The 18,855-nt window shown below is 49.1% G+C and overlaps 1 protein-coding gene across 1 annotated transcript in view; it reads right to left on the bottom strand.

The window, feature by feature from the left end:
- Positions 1-9,161, bottom strand: part of TMEM50B (transmembrane protein 50B) — a 34,527-nt gene extending 25,366 nt beyond the window's left edge. The window contains exon 1 of the mRNA XM_058661694.1: positions 9,071-9,161. The gene's annotated coding sequence lies outside the window, so the exon portion shown is untranslated. The remainder of the gene's footprint in view (positions 1-9,070) is intronic.
- Positions 9,162-18,855: the final 9,694 nt, after the last annotated feature.

Raw genomic sequence — 18,855 nt, 5'->3', positions numbered from 1 at the left:
CACATCCCATCCAGCTCCCTGTTCATGGCCTAGGAAAGCAGCAGGGAATGACCCATGTCCTTGGGATTCTGTGAGACCGAGAGGAAGCTCTTCAGATTGGCTCAGTTCTGGCCATTAAAGCCATTTGGGGAGCGGACCAGTGGATGGAAGGTCTTTCTCTCTGTCTCTCCTTCTCTATGTAAATCTGCCTTTTCAGTTAAAAATAAATAAAAATAAATTTAAAAAAATTAAAAATACACTACACAGGATTCCTGATCCCATATCAGAGCGGCTGGCTCAAGTAACAGCCCTCCTTTCAATTCCAGCTTCCTGCTAACGGGAGTACGTAGGTCTCTTCCACCACGAGGAAGACTTGAGGTCCTGGCTCGCGGCCTGCATGCAGCCAACCCTGGCTGTTGCAGGCACCAGCCGTGAATGAGCAGATGGAAGAGCTGTTCCACACTCTCTAACGCTCGCTCTCCATGACTGCCTTCTCCAACATATGTATACATATATTTAATTCCAGTGCCTGAATCCAAATCCGCAGTTTTCTTCCCAAATGTGATCCTGTTCCGGGATCCGTCCAAGTGCCATTCTCTACTTCTCTCTTGCCTCTCAGAATCCAAGCCATGACCTCACTATGCCTCCTAAAACACTCTAGCTTGACAGCTCTGCCTCTAACTCCAAGGCCTGGATACCGTCCCCATTCCCCTGCCCCACAACAGCCTCCCATCCGACACAGCCACTCCCACTATGCACGCGGCCGGTGGTACCTTCATAATGCAGCTGCAAAGCTGTGGGTTGGTTTGTTTTTAACAAACTTAGAGTCTTCCCTCCTGCTTCACACCATTGATTGCCTTCTCCTCTGCTTCAAGATGAAGAGAAAACTCTAGAAAGACCCCGTCCCTCCTCTCCTAACATTACTCCTGTCTCCTCTCCTCACCCTGGCTTCTCCTTCAGTGCCTCACACTTACTAAATCACCCCACCTACAACACAGTTTGATACTTTTGCAATCCCAGGCCTCCTCATCAACTCCCACTCCTACTTCAGATGTCAGCTTACATGTCAGTTTTCAACTTTCCCTTCATTCATTCATTCATTCATTCATTCGTCATTTATTTGTGGAGTGCCTACTCTACATCAGGCACTGTTCACTGTTCTGGACATTTAAGATGCATCAATGAACAAACCAAAAGCAGTGGCTATGTGGAGAGAAGGAAGAAACAAAAACCAAAAGAGGCCAGTTCTACACCACATGGGAGGGTGTAAGACACTATGGCGGAATACACACAGGAGGGTGTGGAGAAAGTGGGGGTCTGGCAGACAACAGCCAGGGCCCAGGCCCCAGCAGGATGCCTGGGCACTCAAGGCGCGAGCTGACATCAGTGAGGGGAAAATGAGATCAGAGGGGCTGCAGGGACAAGGACAAATGATTACAGAATCCCAGAAGTTACGGTAAGAAATTTGGCTTTTCCTGACGACAGAGTGAACCAGTGGATGGAGGGCCACTGTCTCTACCTCTGTCCCTCTCTCTGTCTTTCAAATAAGTTCATTACAATTTTTAAAGATTTATTTATTTTTGTTGCAAAGTCAGATATATAGAGAGGAGGAGAGACAGAGAGGAAGATCTTCATCTGCTGACTCACTCCACAAGCGGCAGCAACGACTCCAGCTAAACCGATCTAAAGCCAGGAGCCAGGAGCTTCTTATGAATCTCCCATGCAGGTGCAGGGTCCCAAGGCCTTGGGCTGTGCTCCACTGCTTTCCCAGGCCACAAGCAGGGAGCTGGATGCAAAGTGCAGCTGCTGGGATTAGAACCGGTGCCAAATGGGATCCTAGCATGTGCAAGGTGAGGACTTTAGCCACTAGGCTACCGCACCGAGCCCAGTTCATTACATTTTTAAGAACCTGGGGCAGAAGTTTGGCACAGCAGTTAAGAGACTCAGGATGCCTACGCAGGCGGTCTGGCTCTGCTTCTGTTTCCAGCCACCACCCTTGGAGGCAGCAGGTGATGGCAAGTCTGTGGGTCCTGGTCACCCACACAAGAAACCCATGTTGAGCTCCTGGCTTCAGCCACGACCCTGGTGCAGGCATTTGGGAAATAAAACAGCAGATGTTAACATTTCTCAAGTTCTTTCTCTCCATCTTTCAAACAAAAATAAAAGTAAATAGAATTCTTACAATAAGAGAACTTCTTTGGCGGCTATAGGAAGAGCAGGAAGTGGGGTAATGTTAGAGAGAGACAAGTGAAGAAGCTGTTAACACACTGCAAGAGGAAAATGACCCCGATTTCCAAAGCCTCCAGACTCCATGGCAGATCTAGCCCCTCAACCTGTAACCAGCAAGCTCCAAGCCCATCTTCTTCTCACCTCTGTCTTCTAAGAGCCTACAACACAGTGTCTGACACATAACTGCCAGTCAAAAATGTATTAAACAACTCAATCTATGAAAGCTTTCAAAATGTAATATGTGTCCCATAAAATCAATTTTATTCCTAGGCTTATTTAAAATGATACACATGACTTTTTCATTAAAAATAAACTCACGGCCCGGCGCGGTGGCCTAGCAGCTAAAGTCCTCACCTTGAGTGCACCGAGATCCCATATGGGTGCTGGTTTGTATCCCAGCTACTCCACTTCCCATCCAGCTCCCTACTTGTGGCCTGGGAAAGCAGTCGAGGACGGCCCAAGGCCTTGAGACCCTGCACTAGCATGGGACACCTGGAAGAGGCTCTGGGCTCCTGGATTGGGATCAGTGCAGGTCCAGCCATTGCAGTCACTTGGGGAGTGAAGCATCGAACAGAAGATATCTGTCTCTCATCTTCTCTGTATATCTGACTTTTCAATAAAAATAAATAAATCTTTAAAAAAGATATGGAGAGTGTTGGTTCACTCCCCAAACAACAATGGCCAGAGCTGGGCTAAGATGAGGCCAGGGTGGGCCTGGCGCGGTAGCCTAGCAGCTAAAGTCCTCACATTGAACATGCTGGGATCCCTTATGGGCACCGAGTCAAATCCTGGCAGACCCACTTCCCATCCAGCTCCCTGCTTGTGGCCTGGGAAAGCAGTCAAGGACGGAGCACCCACATGGGAGACCTGGAACAAGCTCCTGGCTCCTGGCTTCGGATCAGTGCAGCACCGGCCAGTGCAGTCAGTGAATCATCGGATGGAAGATATTCCTCTCTGTCTCTCCTCCCCTCTGTATATCTGACTTTGTGATAAAAATAAAATAAATCTTTAAAAAAAAAAGATGAAGCCAGGGACCATGGTTCCATGTAGCTCCAGGTCTCCATGTAGTGCAGGGGCCCAGGGACTTCAGTCATCCTCTGCCACTTGCCCAGAACGTAGAGAGGAACTGGAAAGCAGAGCAGCCAGTGCCCATATGGATGCTGGTGCTACAGGCAGAGGCTTAGCCTACCACTCCATGGCACCTGCCTTAGACGTTCTTATTTCTACAGATTTAGAAAGCTCAACAAATACTTGACCCAATATCTGAATATGGACCTACATGATTTTAAATTTCAAAACAATGATACTGAAGGGTAATTTCTATAAGTCTGCAGTGATCGGGAGAGGAGTGACACAAAAAGGATCAGGAATTTGAACAGCTTAGAATTCCCAAAAACAGCACTGAAAGTAACAGGACAATAGAGCAGTAACTTCTTCTACACTCTGAAGGAAAATTATTTCTAACAAATTCTACTGCCAAATTTTTGATCAAGCATGAGGGCAGATCAAAACATACACCGTAGGTTTCTAAAAGTAATTCTTCTTGTCAAGAAGCTACCAGAATGTGCGATCCACTAGGGAACCAAACAATAAAGCAGAACGCAGGAGGTGGGGAAATCCAAGGAGGACACCTGAGGCAGCCGTGCCCCAGAAGCAGAGAGAAAGCAGGCTACGCCAAAGATAACGCCCCTGCTGCGACGCCAACGCCCCGAACCTGGCCCAGATTCCTGTCTGCTCTGCAGAGCACTGCAGAACTCCAGCAGGCTCCCACAGGCTGACTCCAAGGCCACCCACAGCCCCCAGCAGGAGGTTGGCTCTGCCCCGACCCACCCTGCTCACCGCAGCTGCGTGCCTGCTCCCTCCAAGCCCGCTGCAGCGGTCTTTCCTGTACTCAGTTCACCCGAGAGCCCTCCAACTGGCCCCAATGAGGGAATTCCATTTCCAGTCATAACCCCGCCGACTTCCTCAATCAGGAAAGCTGAGGTCATCACCTACAGGGGCAATACCATCTCTTCTTTACTCAGGTCACTTTGAGCTTAAGCTTAGGAGATAATATTTCATCCCAAATTCAGAAAGTTCTACACTTTCTAATGAACCTGTGTGTGCCTACCTTTATTCAGAGTGATGAAGACAATACAGAACTTTGTTACCAGCTTATTTAATGAACACTCTATTATCAATAACAACACTGACAGTTTATGGTCCTGTAATGTTTCACTGAAGAAACTGTTATGATTCACAACCTGATGGAAGTTCATCCTACATATTTTGCCTGCCCTGTGGAACATTAACCAATTATATTTAACTTAGCAATCTTACTGAGACATTCCTTTCCCTCTGAGCTGCATCCATTCCTGTACACCTGTTTAACCCAGCTCTCGGGAGCAGGTATTGCAATACACAAGGTAGACACTGCTTTGCTTAAAGGGCTCAGCACTGTGGCACAGCAAGTAAAGCAGCCACCTGCTATGGCAGCATGGTTCATATCCTGCCTGCTGCAAAACCCATCCAGTTGCCCTAAAGGCCTGGCTAAAGCAGTGGAAGATTTTTCCAAGTGTCTGAGTCTCTGCATGCACATGGGACACTCAAAAGAAGTTCCTGACTTCAGCCTGGTTCAGCCCTGGCCACTGCAACCACCTTGGCAGTGAATAAGTAAATAAATAAACAAACCCTTTTTTTCTTTTTTTTTTTTAATAAGTAAATGTTTAACAAAAGAAAAGAATGGAAGTAAGGAAAAGAAAGAAAGAGAGGGAAGGAGGGAAGGAGGCAGGCAGCTGGACAGATGCTGTTTGCAGAAGACGGCCCAAGTGCTTAGGCCCCATCACCTTACGTGGAAGATACAGGTGAAATTCAGGGTTCCTGGCTTCAGCCGGGCCCAGCTACTACAGCCATCTGGGAAGTAAACCAGCAGACAGAATGTCTCCCTCCCTCTGTCTCTATAACTTTGCCTTCTAAATAATTAAATCTTTTTGAGAAATTAAATTCTTCAATCCAATGCTTATTCCTAGACCCACACAGGAGTGCTTGTTAGAGTGCCAGCTACCCCATTCTGGATTCTTGTGCCCATTACTGCTTCCTGGAGCAGAGCGGATGACAGTCCAGTTCCTGAGTTCCTGCCACTCCGCGGATGGAGTTCTGGAATCCTGGCCTTGCCCTGCCCTAGCCCTGGCTGTTTAGGCATTTGGGGAGTGAATGAACTGGAGATCTCAATCCCTCTTTCAGTCCCTCTTCTCCTCTACCATGAAGATAAACAAATGTTATTTTTTACAGAGTTCTGATGCAGTGGCACCACAAGCTAATCCTCTACCTGTGGTGCCAGCTTCCCGTATAGACACTGGTTTGTGCCCCTGCTGCTCCACTTCTGATCCAGCTTCCTGCTTATGCCTGGGAGAGCAGAGGAGGATGGTAAAAAGCCTTGGAATCCTGCAACCACATGGGAGACCCAGAAGCTCTTGGCTCCTAACTTCAGAATGGCTCAGCTCTGGTCATTGTGGCCATTTGGGGAGTGAACCAGTGGATGGAAGAACTTTCTGTCTTCGAAGATTTCTTTATTTGTATTGGGAAGGCAGATGCACGGAGAAAAGCAAAGAGAGAGATCTTCCATCTGCTGCTTTACTCCCCAAGTGACTGCAATGGTGAGCTCTCAAAAACATTTTGTAAAAAAATGTATTTATAGGGCCCGGTAGCATGGCCTAGTGGCTAAAGTCCTCCCTTGAAAGCCCCGGGATCCCATATGGGCACCGGTTCTAATCCCGGAAGCCCCACTTCCCATCCAGCTCCCTGCTTGTGGCCTGGGAAAGCAGTCGAGGACGGCCCAATGCATTGGGACACTGCACCCGTATGGGAGACCCGGAAGAGGTTCCAGGTTCCCAGCTTCGGAACGGCGCGCACCAGCCACTGCAGCTCACTTGGGGAGTGAATCATTGGACGGAAGATCTTCCTCTCTGTATATCTGACTGTAATAAAATAAATAAATCTTTTAAAAAAATGTATTTATAGACCTGGCACAATGGCTCAATTGGCTAAACCTCTCCCTTAAGTGTAGATATCCCCTATGAGTACAGATTCGTATCCTGACTGCCCCACTTCCCGTCCAACTCCCTGCTTGTGGCCTGGGAAAGCAGTAGAGATGTCCCAAGTGCTTGGGATCCTGCACCCATACGGGAGACCCAGAAGAAGCTCCTGGCGCAGGATCCTGGCTTTGAAGTGATTCAGCTCCAGCCACTGTGGCCATCTGGGGAGTGAACCAGTGGGTGGAAAAGTTTTACCTCTCCTTTTCTGTTATTGCCTTTCCAATAAAAAATAAATGTTTAAAAAATCTTGCACCAAAATAAATTTATATTTTAATTATATTTTCAATAATCAACTTGAAGCATCCTTATATGTGTTAATTTAAAAAGTAAGAGTGGGGCCCAGCAGCGTGGCCTAACGGATAAAGTCCTTGCCTTGAACGCGCCAGGATCCCATATGGGCGCCGGTTCTAATCCCGGCAGCTCCACTTCCTATCCTGCTCCCTGCCTGTGGCCTGGGAAAGCAGTTGAGGACGGCCCAAAGCTTTGGGACCCTGCACCTGCCTGGGAGACCTGGAAGAGGTTCCTGGTTCCCGGCTTCAGATCGGCGCGCACCGGCCCGTTGCGGCTCACTTGGGGAGTGAAACATCGGATGGAAGATCTTCCTCTCTGTCTCTCCTCCTCTCTGTATATCTGAATGTAATAAAATGAATAAATCTTTAAATAAATAAATAAGTAAAAAGTAAGAGTGACCAGTGTAGGGCCCGGCGCGGTAGCCTAGCAGCCAAAGTCCTCACCTTGAATGCGCTGGGATCCCATATGGGCACCAGTTCTAATCCCCTCAACCCCACTTCCCATCCAACTCCCTGCTGTGCCTGCGAAAGCACTAGAGGACGGCCCAAAGCCTTGGGACCCTGCACCTGCATGGGAGACCCAGAAAAGCTCCTTGCTCCTGGCTTCGGATCGGCACAGCACCAGCCACTGTGGTCACTTGGGGAGTGAATCATTGGATGGAAGATATTCCTCTCTGTCTCTCCTCCTCTCTGTATATCTGACTTTGCAATAAAAAAAACTTTTATAAAATAGTAAAAATAATAAAATAAAAAGCAAAAGAATATTTGTTACAAAAACTGATAGAGCTTAGCTCTGGGAATGGCGTATAAACATTTGTTACTTTGCTATTTGTTTGTTTAATCTGGTAGTAGACACTACGCCTACCAGGCAATAATATTCTGTAAATGTATGCTGGGGTGGAGATTTAAAGCATGCAGATCAGTGTGCATGCAGTAAGATGCCTGGGCCCACCTGCAGCACCTGGACCTGACTGCTGGCTGTGGCTTCCTGCCACAGCAAACCTTGGAAGGGAGCAAGTCACTGGTACCTGCTACCTACATGGCAACCCTGGACGGAGGTCCTGGCCTGGACCAGCCTTGACCCCTGAAGGCATCTGGAAAGTGAATCAGAAAATCAGAGCTCTTTCTCTCCCTCTGTGTGACTCTCCAATTTTTAAAATGATAACGAAGTGCACACATTCCACTATGGAAACATCGCATACATTCTATCACAGGGTTAACAGTATCAAGGTACAGAAGGTGGGATCAAGGACTCAAAGAGAGAAGAGAAGAATTTGTCTAGCACGGTATACTTCTACACTGCTTGAATCCCATATTCTTCTGCAACGCTTAAGCTATTTTTTGCAACCTGAAAATGACTTTGGTCATTTAAAAAGGCAAACAGGTACAAAGATAAATTCTGTACCTTGGAGCCCCAAAGTGAATTCAGAAAAGTGCAGCCTGTTAAGGTCACTGTGATCCTAGCTGGCAGAGGGAGAGAAGGAATGGGGGAGGAAGGGTGTGTTTCCGGAAGAAGAAAACTACATCTTCCTTCTGCACGTTATTAAGCCTGTTTTCTCACCCCACCCACCCAGCATCGATATTCAGTATCACTTTTGGTTTCCACTTGAAGGATGCATTATCATGCAACAGTATTCTCGATCAAAAGGTTGAACTTCCCGTTAGTCTAAAGTTCATGCAGGAAACGAAAGATGACGGGGAAAAGGAGAGGGTGGAGTCTGGGAATAGGACGCCCTGAAACTGTCAAGAACGAGGTGGACAGCACAAGCCGGATGGATGGTTGGATGGATGAGTGGATGGCGAGGCTTGGCGCTCCAACAGGCAGCACCCCGAGTGTGATCACCACCGATTGCGACCACGCGCGACATGCCCTGCCACTGCACCCCTCTCGCCACTGCAGCTGGGCACCTGGGCAGCAGGGCGGCCACAAGCCGGAACATTCCATCGCACCACTTGCGTCTGAAAAGGTCACCCAAGTGTATTTACCTTTCCCGTAAAAGCACCTGCCAGGGGGCAACTCGGAAGTCAAGGTTACAAAGCGGACTGGCCTTGCCCAGGGCCAGCCAGAAGGACACCCAACACCCAGCATCCATCGCCCAAAGCATTCAGTTCCTCCCCACGTCTATTTGATGGAGTCAGGATTAAGTCCACGGGTCCCGGGCCGACCGAGTCCCAGCTGGGGCCCCTCAGACTTTGGCAGCCGCAGCAAGGACGTCCCGGGCGGACCGTTGTGTCCCCCAACTCCGCGCCCCGGGGAAGATGTTCAGCCAGACCGGCTCTCGGAGAGGCCACGCGGGGGAGGGGGCACTGCGGCCTGCCCCGACCGAGGACGAGCGGCGGGGGTCAGGGCCGCGCCTCCGCCAGGCCAGGACGCCGAGGGCCCGGGCGGAGAGGGCGGAGGCTGGGCGGCGATGGCCGGGCCCGCCCCGGGGATGCCAGTCCCTGCGCAGACGGCGCGCGAGCCCCGGCCCCGGGCGTCCCTCGGAGCTCCACACTCACCCGGCTTCCTCCGACGCCCCCGGCGTGCCTGCGTGCGCGCGGGGAGGAAGCGGGCCAAGGCTGACCGGGCCGCGGCGTCCTCGGTTCCACCTCAGAGCCAGGCACACCAGGAGCGGGCCAGCCGGCGGCGCGGCCAGGTCGCCGGGGGGCGGGGCGAGGGCGCCGTGAGCAACGCGGGAACCAATCGCAGCGCAGCAAGTGGCCGGCGGGGGGCGGAACAGGGCACCAGGGGCGGGGCGGAGCGCTGGGAGATGCTGGCACTGACCAATCACTGTGCGGGAGGCTCCTGACGGAGGCTCTGGGCGTGGCCCGAGGGCCGCGGCCGGCGGCGTTTCTAGACCGACAGCCTCAGGTGTAACTTAGCTTCCTACCTGTCTTGTGGGCTGAAACCTCCAGGACTCCTGAGACACCTGTGCGCCAGCTACCGGACACCCAGACGACGGAGTCTCCTTGGCCCAAGGGCTAGCTGTCTGGTCCTCCAGCTGCCCGGACGTTCAAGGTCCTGGGGGGCGGCTTTTCCCAGTCTCCGCCCCTGCAGAAACGGGGCTCCTCCCGGGCTAGCCGAGGTGACCAGTGAGATGAGCTAGACCTCCGATCTGTCCCCGCCGTCCACCCCAAACTGGTGTCTCCTTTAAAGATGCCCCTCTTGAATATTTTTTTAAATGGTATTTATTGTTATTGGAAGCTCACAGTGGCAGAGAAAGGGAGAGATCTTCCATCTGCTGGTTCACTCCCCGAATACCCACAAGGACATGTGCGGGAAGCCAGCCAGAAGCTTTGTCCAGGTCTCCTATGTGGGTGCAGAGTCCCCAGACTTTGGGGCATCCTCCACTGCTTTCCCAGGCCACAAACAGGGAGCTGGGTGACAAGCGGAGCAGCCGGGACACTAGCCAGCATTCATTTGGGAGGCCAGTGCTGCAGGTAGAGGCTTAGCCAACTATGCCATGGCACCGGCCCCCTACAGGACATAAAATGCCACTTAACTGTGTGGCGGAAACATGCTGGGTACATGCAGGTAGGCATCTACAGACATTTTAAGGGTCAGTGTGCTAGTGCAGTGGGTTCAGGCTGCTGCTTGCATCACTCACATCCCAAGTGGGAATGCTCTTGGACTCCTGACTACTTCCCGTCCAGCTCCTTACTAAGCCAGAACTAGGTGGCAACAGGTGAAGGGTTAACTACGCAGGTCCCCGCCACCCAAATGGGAGAGGAGGCTGGATGGAGCTTGGTGCTCTGGCGCAACCAATCCCAGCTGTGGCAAGCTTCTGGGGAATGAAGCAGTGGATGGAGAATTCTCTCTGCAATTCAGCCTTTCAAGTGTATTAAGTATATATTTTAAAAAACTTTTAACTGAGATTAAGTGAAGTAAGACATTCTGTTGTGGAAATCACAAAATGTTATCCTGGATGGTATTACTCCTATAAATCTTATACATGCATGTGCTAGGATTTAGGTGTTTGATAAGTATTTGCTGGACAACTGCCTCCTGAAGTGTGCCATCCTATAAGAACCTTGTATGGGGGCCCGGTGGCGTGGTCTAGTGGCTAAAGTCCTCACCTTGAAAGCCCCGAGATCCCATATGGGCGCCGGTTCTAATCCCGGCAGCTCCACTTCCCATCCAGCTCCCTGCTTGTGGCCTGGGAAAGCAGTCGAGGATGGCCCAAAGCTTTGGGACCCTGCACCCGCGTGGGAGACCCAGAAGAGGTTCCAGGTTCCCGGCTTCGGATCGGTGCGCATCGGCCCGTTGTGGCTCACTTGGGGAGTGAATCATCGGACGGAAGATCTTCCTCTCTCTCTCCTCCTCTGTGTATATCTGGCTGTGATAAAATGAATAAATCTTTTTTAAAAATGTTTAAGAAAAAGAACCTTGTATGGGACGAATATGTGGCATAGTAAGTTAAGCCACCGCTTGCTGTGCTAGCATCCCCAGTGAGCATTGGAGTTCTGGATGCTCCGTGTCCAGTCCCATTCCCTGTTAATGTTCCTGGGAAAGCACAAAAGATGGTGCGAGTTCTGAGGCCCCTGCACCTATGTGGCAGATCCAGAAGTGACTCCTGGCTTCTGGCATTGGTTTAGCCCAGCCCTAGAGCCGTTGTGGATATGTGGAGAGTGAATCAGCAGATGGACGAGCTCTGTCTCTGTCTCTGGAATCCCATATGGACATGGTTTATGTCCCAGCGGCTTCACTTCCCATCCAACTCCCTGCCTGTGGCTTGAGAAAGCAATCAAGGATAGCCCAAAACCTAGGGACCCTGCAACCCGCGTGGGAGACCAGGAAGAGACACCTGACTCCTGGCTTCAGATCAGCTCAGCTCACCTCTGACTGGTAGTCACTTGGGGAATGAACCAGCAGGTGGAAGACCTTTCTCTCCTCCTCTCTAAATATTTGACTTTCCAATAAAATAAATAAATATTTAAAAAAAATATTCTTGGAATCTGCTTTCATCCTGCTTGGTAAAAACCTAGTACAGTAAATGCGAAAGAGGCTAAAAAAAAGGTAATTTCAGTGTTGCAGACAGAAGCACTGGCTGTTGGGAGGCAACTTTAAGTTTTTACCATAATTTTAAATCTCATACATTCATATTTTATGATCTCTCCAGGATTGTTGAAAATCTTGGTTGCAGAAGAAAACATTTACCTCTATAGATGAAAAAAATATATATATTACTGTTCATCTGCTGTGCAGTGTTTTTTTTTTCAGGTTTAATTTTATTTTTCTTGTTTGGTTTTTTTGTTGTTTTCTTTTTGTGTTGCTTTTTGGTTTTTGTTGCTTTTTGTTTTGTTTTGTTTTTGTTTTTTCTTAGCTTTAATGATTTTAAAGTCAGATTACACATAGAGAGGGTAAAGACAGACAGCAAAGGATCTTCTAGCTGCTGTTTCACGGCCCAGATGGTCTTGGTAACCAGCCTGGGCCAGGCAGAAGCTGGAAGCCAGGAGCTTCATCCCAGAGTCCCACATAGGTAGCAATGGCCCAAGTACTTGATCTGTCATCTATTGATTTTTTCACTGGCCCTTAGCAGGAAGCTGAATCAGAAGTAGCACAAGAGGCCCAATGCGGTAGCCTAGTGGTTAAAACCTCCTCATGTTGCACGCGCCAGGATCCCAAATGCACACTGGTTCCAATCCCGTCAGCCCCACTTCCCATCCCACTCCCTGCTTGTGGCCTGGTTGAAAGCAGTCGAGGACGGCCCAAAGCCTTGGAACCCTGCACCCATGTGGGAGACCTGGAAGAAGCTTCAGGGTTTGGATCAGCTCAGCTCCAGCCTTTGTGGCCACTTGGGAAATGAATTGACAGACGGAAGATCTTTCTGCCTCTTCTCTCTGTAAATCTGCCTTTCTAATAAAAAAGTGAATATATCTTGAGGGGAAAAACCCTCAAGGTTAGATCAGGATTGACCGACTGCAGTGTATGACCTTGAGCCAGTGGCAGGCATTTGGAAAGTAAATCAGGAAGCAGGGATGTTGCTCTCTGTCCTCCCCTCCCTTTGAAATCAACAGAAAATTAGAAAAACAAAAAGTTCTAAAATGTTCTAAAATCGGTGAATCAAAGACCTGCTTCACCTACAACTGGACAGATGGAATCTAGCCCAGGTACAAACGGGCTGTGAGAAGGTGGGAGAGCAGGCTGTCCTTCCCACTAATTTCCCATGGGATCTGGTTTGTTCTGGCTTTCTCAGGACTGCTTCACCAACTCCATTGGCAGAGTAGAATTCACTTCATGGTTTTGAAGAGTACAAGTCAAATATGTACCTCAGGCTCTAGCTGCAGGACGAAAGCACGTTGTGCAAACACGTACTTCCCAAAACTGTGCCTCTCTTCCTCTGTGGGCTTATGGGGTTGTATAACAAAAAGACTTCTGGGAGTACCTCTCAAGCAGCTAACAAGAACTGCTGGGTTCTGATAGGGGATCCTGACCCAAGTCCCAACTGCCATTGGTCTGCAGTGGATTCCTGCGTGAAAGGATGAATTCTCAGTGTCCACTTACCTGGAGGAAAATCCAGTGTAGAAATGGGAAACAAGATACCAATTTGGAAAGTAATTTGACTTTGGCCAAACATGAGGCATTCTATCCTGCCATTTAGGCAGCGAGAAGAGCATATGCACCTTGATCTTGAACTTTCAGTAGGTTTCTTTCAGTAACAAGTGACAGAAGAAAAATAGTTCCCATGGTGACTTCACTAGTGAGGATCCCAGGCCAGAGGAGCAGAGATGCGCTGGGTATCACGGTCACCGCGCTTATGTGCTTTCCAAAATACATACATTGAAATCCTGCATCCCACGATGGTGATGCTCCCAAGTGAGGTCTCTAAAAAATAGCTGTGTCATGAGGACGAAGACATCATGAACAGGAATAACATCCTCATTGGAGACATCCAGGGCAGGCAGTGGGTGCAGCAATTATGACAGCATGTGAGGTGACATAATAGGCTAAGTCTCTACCTGCTGCGCCAGTATTTCAGGTAGGTGCCAGTACAAGTCCCCACTGCTCCACTTCCAATCAAGCTCCCTGATGATAGCCTGGGAAAGCAGCAAAGCACAGTCCGGGTCCTCAGACCCCTGCACCTACGTGGGAGACCTGGAAGAAGCTGTTGGCTCTCAACTTTAACCAACCCACCCTCAGTGGATGAAAGATTGTATGCGTGTGTGTGTGTCTGTAAAATCTACTTTTCTAATAAAAGTAAACTTGGGGAAGGGCATTGCTTCGGACATCCAAATGTCATACAGGAGTGCCTGCGTTTCAACCTTTGTTCCCAAGCCCAGCTTCCTGCCAACACACAGCCTCGGCACAGCAGGAGAGGGCTCAAGGAGGTGGCTTCCTGCTACTCACATGGCAGCCGTGGTTGTTTTAGGCAAGGAGTGAGGAAACCGGAAGATGAAGATCTTTCTCTGCCTCTCTGTAAAACACGTATTTTAAAGACGAAAAAGAGGTCCCTGAGAGACCCTCATCCTCACACTACGTGAGATCTGTGTAAAGACGGCCATTTGTGAAAGAGGAAGTGGGCTCTGGCCGGATGCTGAATCTCCTAGCACCTCGAGCGTGAACTTTTCGTGTTTCAGAAGTGTGAGGAAATTATTTTTGTTGTGACATAAGACTTTGAAACGACTCCAAACGCTTAGCTAGTTTGCTACAAGCTGTTTGGGGTCCGAAATCCCTTTTTTTTCGCTTTATTTTGGGTGTTTTAAGAATGGATCTCCCCTCTCTGATCCCTTCCCATCCCACCCAGAGACCAGCATTGGTCTACAATCCCCTCACCTATGTAACAAACCTGTAAACATAAATAAATGCAATTAAACACACACAAAGAGTGGATCTTATCAAGTCCCACATGTGAGGATGTGCAGTGAACGCCACATCCTCAAACACATTGGCTCACGCCTTATCAGGTTCGCCCACTTGTAAGCTGCCAACCCAGCTACTGGTCTTCAAAACATATCAACACTCAAAAATATAATCAACAGTTTGACCGTCTAGGCCATGGCAGGCTCCTCTGCTTGCTGCTCTTCCAAAGACCAAGAGGCCGTGCTGTCTCAGGACAATACCCTGTGTACCTGGAAGCGTGGACGCTTCATCCACGCCAGCACTGTTGCCCTTGACCCTTGAGCAATGGCCCTGTTGCCACAGCCTCTGCAGTGGTTGGTCCAGCTTTCCCCAGAATACTTTGCTCAAAGGTACCTTGGACCTTAATTCAACTTTACATTCTACCAAGACCTGCTTTCATCCAAATGAAGCAGTTAGACCTGAATAATTCTTTTTTTTTTTTTTAAAGATTTATTGTTATTGGAAAGCCGGATATACAGAGAGGAGGAGAGACAGAGAGGAAGATCTTCCGTCCGATGTTTCACTCCCCAAGTGAGCCGCAATGGGCCAGTGCGCGCCAATCCGATGCCAGGAACCAGGAACCTCTTCCGGGTCTCCCACGCGGATGCAGGGTCCCAAAGCTTTGGGCCATCCTCTACTGCTTTCCCAGGCCACAAGCAGGGAGCTGGATGGGAAGTGGAGCTGCCGGGATTAGAACCGGCGCCCATATGGGATCCCGGCGCATTCAAGGCGAGGACTTTAGCCGCTAGACCACGCTGCTGGGCCCAGACCTGAATAATTCTAAAACTCACTCACTGGCTAATATATCCTATTTCTCAGATATGTCCCTTAAAAGCTTGCTTCATATTATTCCTCCCCCTTTCAGCATTTAGAACTTGAGAAAATGCAATAAGGAGTGGCCATTTGGCCTAGCAGTTAAGACACATGCATCACACATTACATCCCACTGGGTTTGGTTCCTGGGTTCAATTCCCAGCTCTGCCTCCTGCCTCCAGCTTCCTGCTATTGCAAATGATGGGAGGCAGCAATGAGGGCCCAGAAACATTGGATTGAGTTCCTGCATCCTGGCTTTAGCCTGACTCCGGCCCAGGCTATTGTAGGCATCTGTGGAGTGAATAAACAAATGGGAACCATTCAGATAGAAAGATAGATAGATAGATAGATAGATAGATAGATAGATAGATAGATGACAGAGATGTCTGCTCCTCAAGCAGGTAAACTTTAATCAACAAACCTTATGATTGATGAATCACACTTTGATGGTTTCCTGCTTGACCTGACACAATTGTTTATTTTTATTTGAAAGACATATTTACAGAGAGGAGAGATAAAGAAAGAAAGATTTTCCATTCACTGGTTCATTCCCCCAAATGTCGCAACAGCCAGAACTGAACTGATGCAAAGCCAACAGGGAGTCAGGAGCTTCTTGCAGGTCTCCCACACAGGTACAGGGTCCCAAGGAGTTAGGCCATTCTTTGCTGCTTTCTCAGGCCATAAGCAGGGAGCTGGATGGGAAGTGGAGCAGCTAGGACACAAACCAGTGCCCATATGGGATATTGGCACTTGAAGGTAGGGGATTAGCCTGTTGAACCATAGCACCAGCCCCCATACTTGTTTATACTATCCCCAGCTTATGGTATTTTGTTATGGCAGCACAAATGTTCTAGGAAGTAGGCTTCAAAGCTCAATGAGCCAAATACTCACTGATGTCATGTCACTCCTTGTCTTATCAACTGTCAGCAGAATTTCTTCCTAAGCACTTAGGTTAGAGCCAGCCACATAGGAAACCCAGCTGGAGTTCTGGGATCCTGGCTCCAGCCTGTCCCACACATAACTGCTGTGGTCATTTGGAGAAGGACGCAACAGATGGAATCTCCCTCTTCTCTTCTGCATCCTACCTTTCAAATGAATAAACAAATCTTCAAAATAAAAAAAGTTAATATGAGAGTACCTGTGTCATACACTTGTTATGGAGATTCAATCACTTCATCCAAAGAAAGTGGTCAAAAAATGGGAACTGATTTTACCTTCTCACCAGCCCAGCCAGCTCAGTTGGTGGAGCAGTACCCTCCATGGACCTCCTGCCTGGTGGCTCCCCGATAGGCTGTATCTCATTCCTGACCCATGTTAACTTCAGCTTACATTTTTCCCTCTCCATACCTTGTGGTCTTTGTTTGCATAATCTTGTGTTGCTATTTACTTCAGTGCTACACTGCTATCTATTTCATTGGGTCAGTATTGGTGAGTTCTAACTTCAAGGAGAGCAAGTAACATGTAGGCCTAACAAATCGTGAATAGCTCCTCCTCTCTGTATATCTGACTTTCCAATAAAAATGAATACATCGTTAAAAAAAGGACTGTGTGGGGCAGAAGCGGGAGGGTGGGGAAAAGTGTGAGGAACACTGTGGTATCAGTGTTGATGGCAATGTCCCAGGCCCCGGAATCTGTAGAGATGCTGCTGCACAATGTGACAAACAGAAACTAAGGCTGCAAATGAAACCAAGCTTGCTGCTCCGCTGACCTGAAACAGCCAATGTTAGGTCGTCTTGGAATGCCCGATGTGACCACAAAAGATCTTTGAAAGGGGAAAAGGGAGGCTACGTGATGCCGGCTTATGTTTGCTGGCTTGGAAGATGGAGGAAGTAGCCACAAGTCAAGGTGGCCTTTGCAAGCTGGAAGGCACCAAGGAAAGGAAGGATTCTCCCCAGAGCTTCCACAAGAAAGCCAGGCCCATGTGTACCTGAGTGCCAGCCCAGTGAAACACTCGGCAGGATGCCTGCCCCAACAACTCTAAAATCCTAGACGGGCACTGTGGGAAGGTGATTGGTGCAATTGTTGGGACGCTTCTTGGGCCACTCACATCCCTTACCGAAAAGCCTGGGTTCGAGTCCTGCTTCTGCTCCCAATCCATCTTCCTATTAACACACTTGGGGATGCAGCCAATGATGGCTCAGTGGCCAGGGTCCACTGATTTCCTCCAACTGCAAACTACCATGGATCCAGACAAGAGAATGACACATGCTCACTGGGAATGAAAATAGTCCAAGGAAAGGCAGTGCTTTCAGGAACATGCACATCAGCAGGAGTCACCCCTGGGAGCTACTGGAATGTTCCCAAGGACAGCTGAGGCCACCCATGGGGATGGAGGCACCTGGCAGCAGAGAATGGCAAGGTTAAAAGGGGTTCTGTCCCTGGCAGGGCTCTATCTAAGAGCAAGCCTACGTTGTGGAGATACCATGGGGAAGAAATGCAGACTAGCACAGCTGTTCTCTCCAGGGACTTGTGCGCTAGTCCCAAGGTTCCAGCAAAGCTAGCAGGGCCCAGATTCAGGCCAACGAACAATGACAAGAACTTGGCTAATAGTTAAGCAGCCCACACACTACTCATCAGAGTATCTGGGTTCAGTTCCTGACTCCAGCCTCCTGCTGCTGACGCAGACCCTGGAAAACAGCAGTGAAGGCTCCACGCCCCTGTCTGGCAACCCCAGTCCAGTCCCAGCCTTTGTGGGTCATGAGAGTGAGGCAGCTCACACACTCTCCCTCTCTGCCTCTCAAATATATTTTGTTCTATTTTTTTAAAGATTTATTTTATTTTTATTGGAAAGTCAGATATACAGAGAGGAGGAAAGACAGAGAGGAAGATCTTCCGTCCAATGATTCACTCCCCAAGTGAACCACAACGGCCGGTGCTGTGCCGATCTGAAGCCGGGAACCAGGAACCTCTTCCAGGTCTCCCACACGGGTGCAGAGTTCCAAGGCTTTGGGCCGTCCTCAACTGCTTTCCCAGGCCACAAGCAGGGAGCTGGATGGGAAGTGGGGCTGCCAGGATTAGAACCAGCGCCCATATGGGATCCCGGCGCATTCAAGGCGAGAACTTTAGCCGCTAGGCCATGCCGCCGGGCCCGACCAATTTCAATTTAACAAAGTGGTACATTGGCCAAAATCCTTTGACTGGCTTGAAATTTGGTTAGTTACATAAACAAATTTGTTTCTACATAAATAATTTCTTAACTAAAACAATGTTGGTCACAGCTTTGAAACTGTTAGCTTTTTAGGTGTTGTGGCACAGTGAGGGAAACCATCCCTCAGGAATCCTGTGTCACACACTGAAGTTCTGTTTCAAGTCCCGGCTACTCCACTTCTGATCCAGCTCCCTGTTGATGCACCTGGGAAGCAGCAGAAGAGGATCCGAGTCCCTGCCCACCCACATGGGACGCAGATGGAGTTCCACGCTCCTGCCTATAGCCCAGCTTAGCTCGAGCTATTATGGCCATTTGGGGACTGAGCCAGCAAATGGAAAATTTCTCTCCCCCGTTCCCATCACTGTACCTTTTAAATAAATAAGTATTTTATTTTTAATTTTTATGTATTTATTTTATTTAAAAGACAAATTTTACATAGACACAGAAATAGAGAGGTTTTCCATCCACTGGTTCATACCCAAAGGGCCCCAATGGTCAGAGCTG

Source organism: Ochotona princeps, chromosome 3 (assembly GCF_030435755.1).
Source record: "Ochotona princeps isolate mOchPri1 chromosome 3, mOchPri1.hap1, whole genome shotgun sequence".
In the NCBI taxonomy this organism is placed as follows: domain Eukaryota; kingdom Metazoa; phylum Chordata; class Mammalia; order Lagomorpha; family Ochotonidae; genus Ochotona; species Ochotona princeps.
This window is presented reverse-complemented; position numbering and strand designations above follow the sequence as displayed.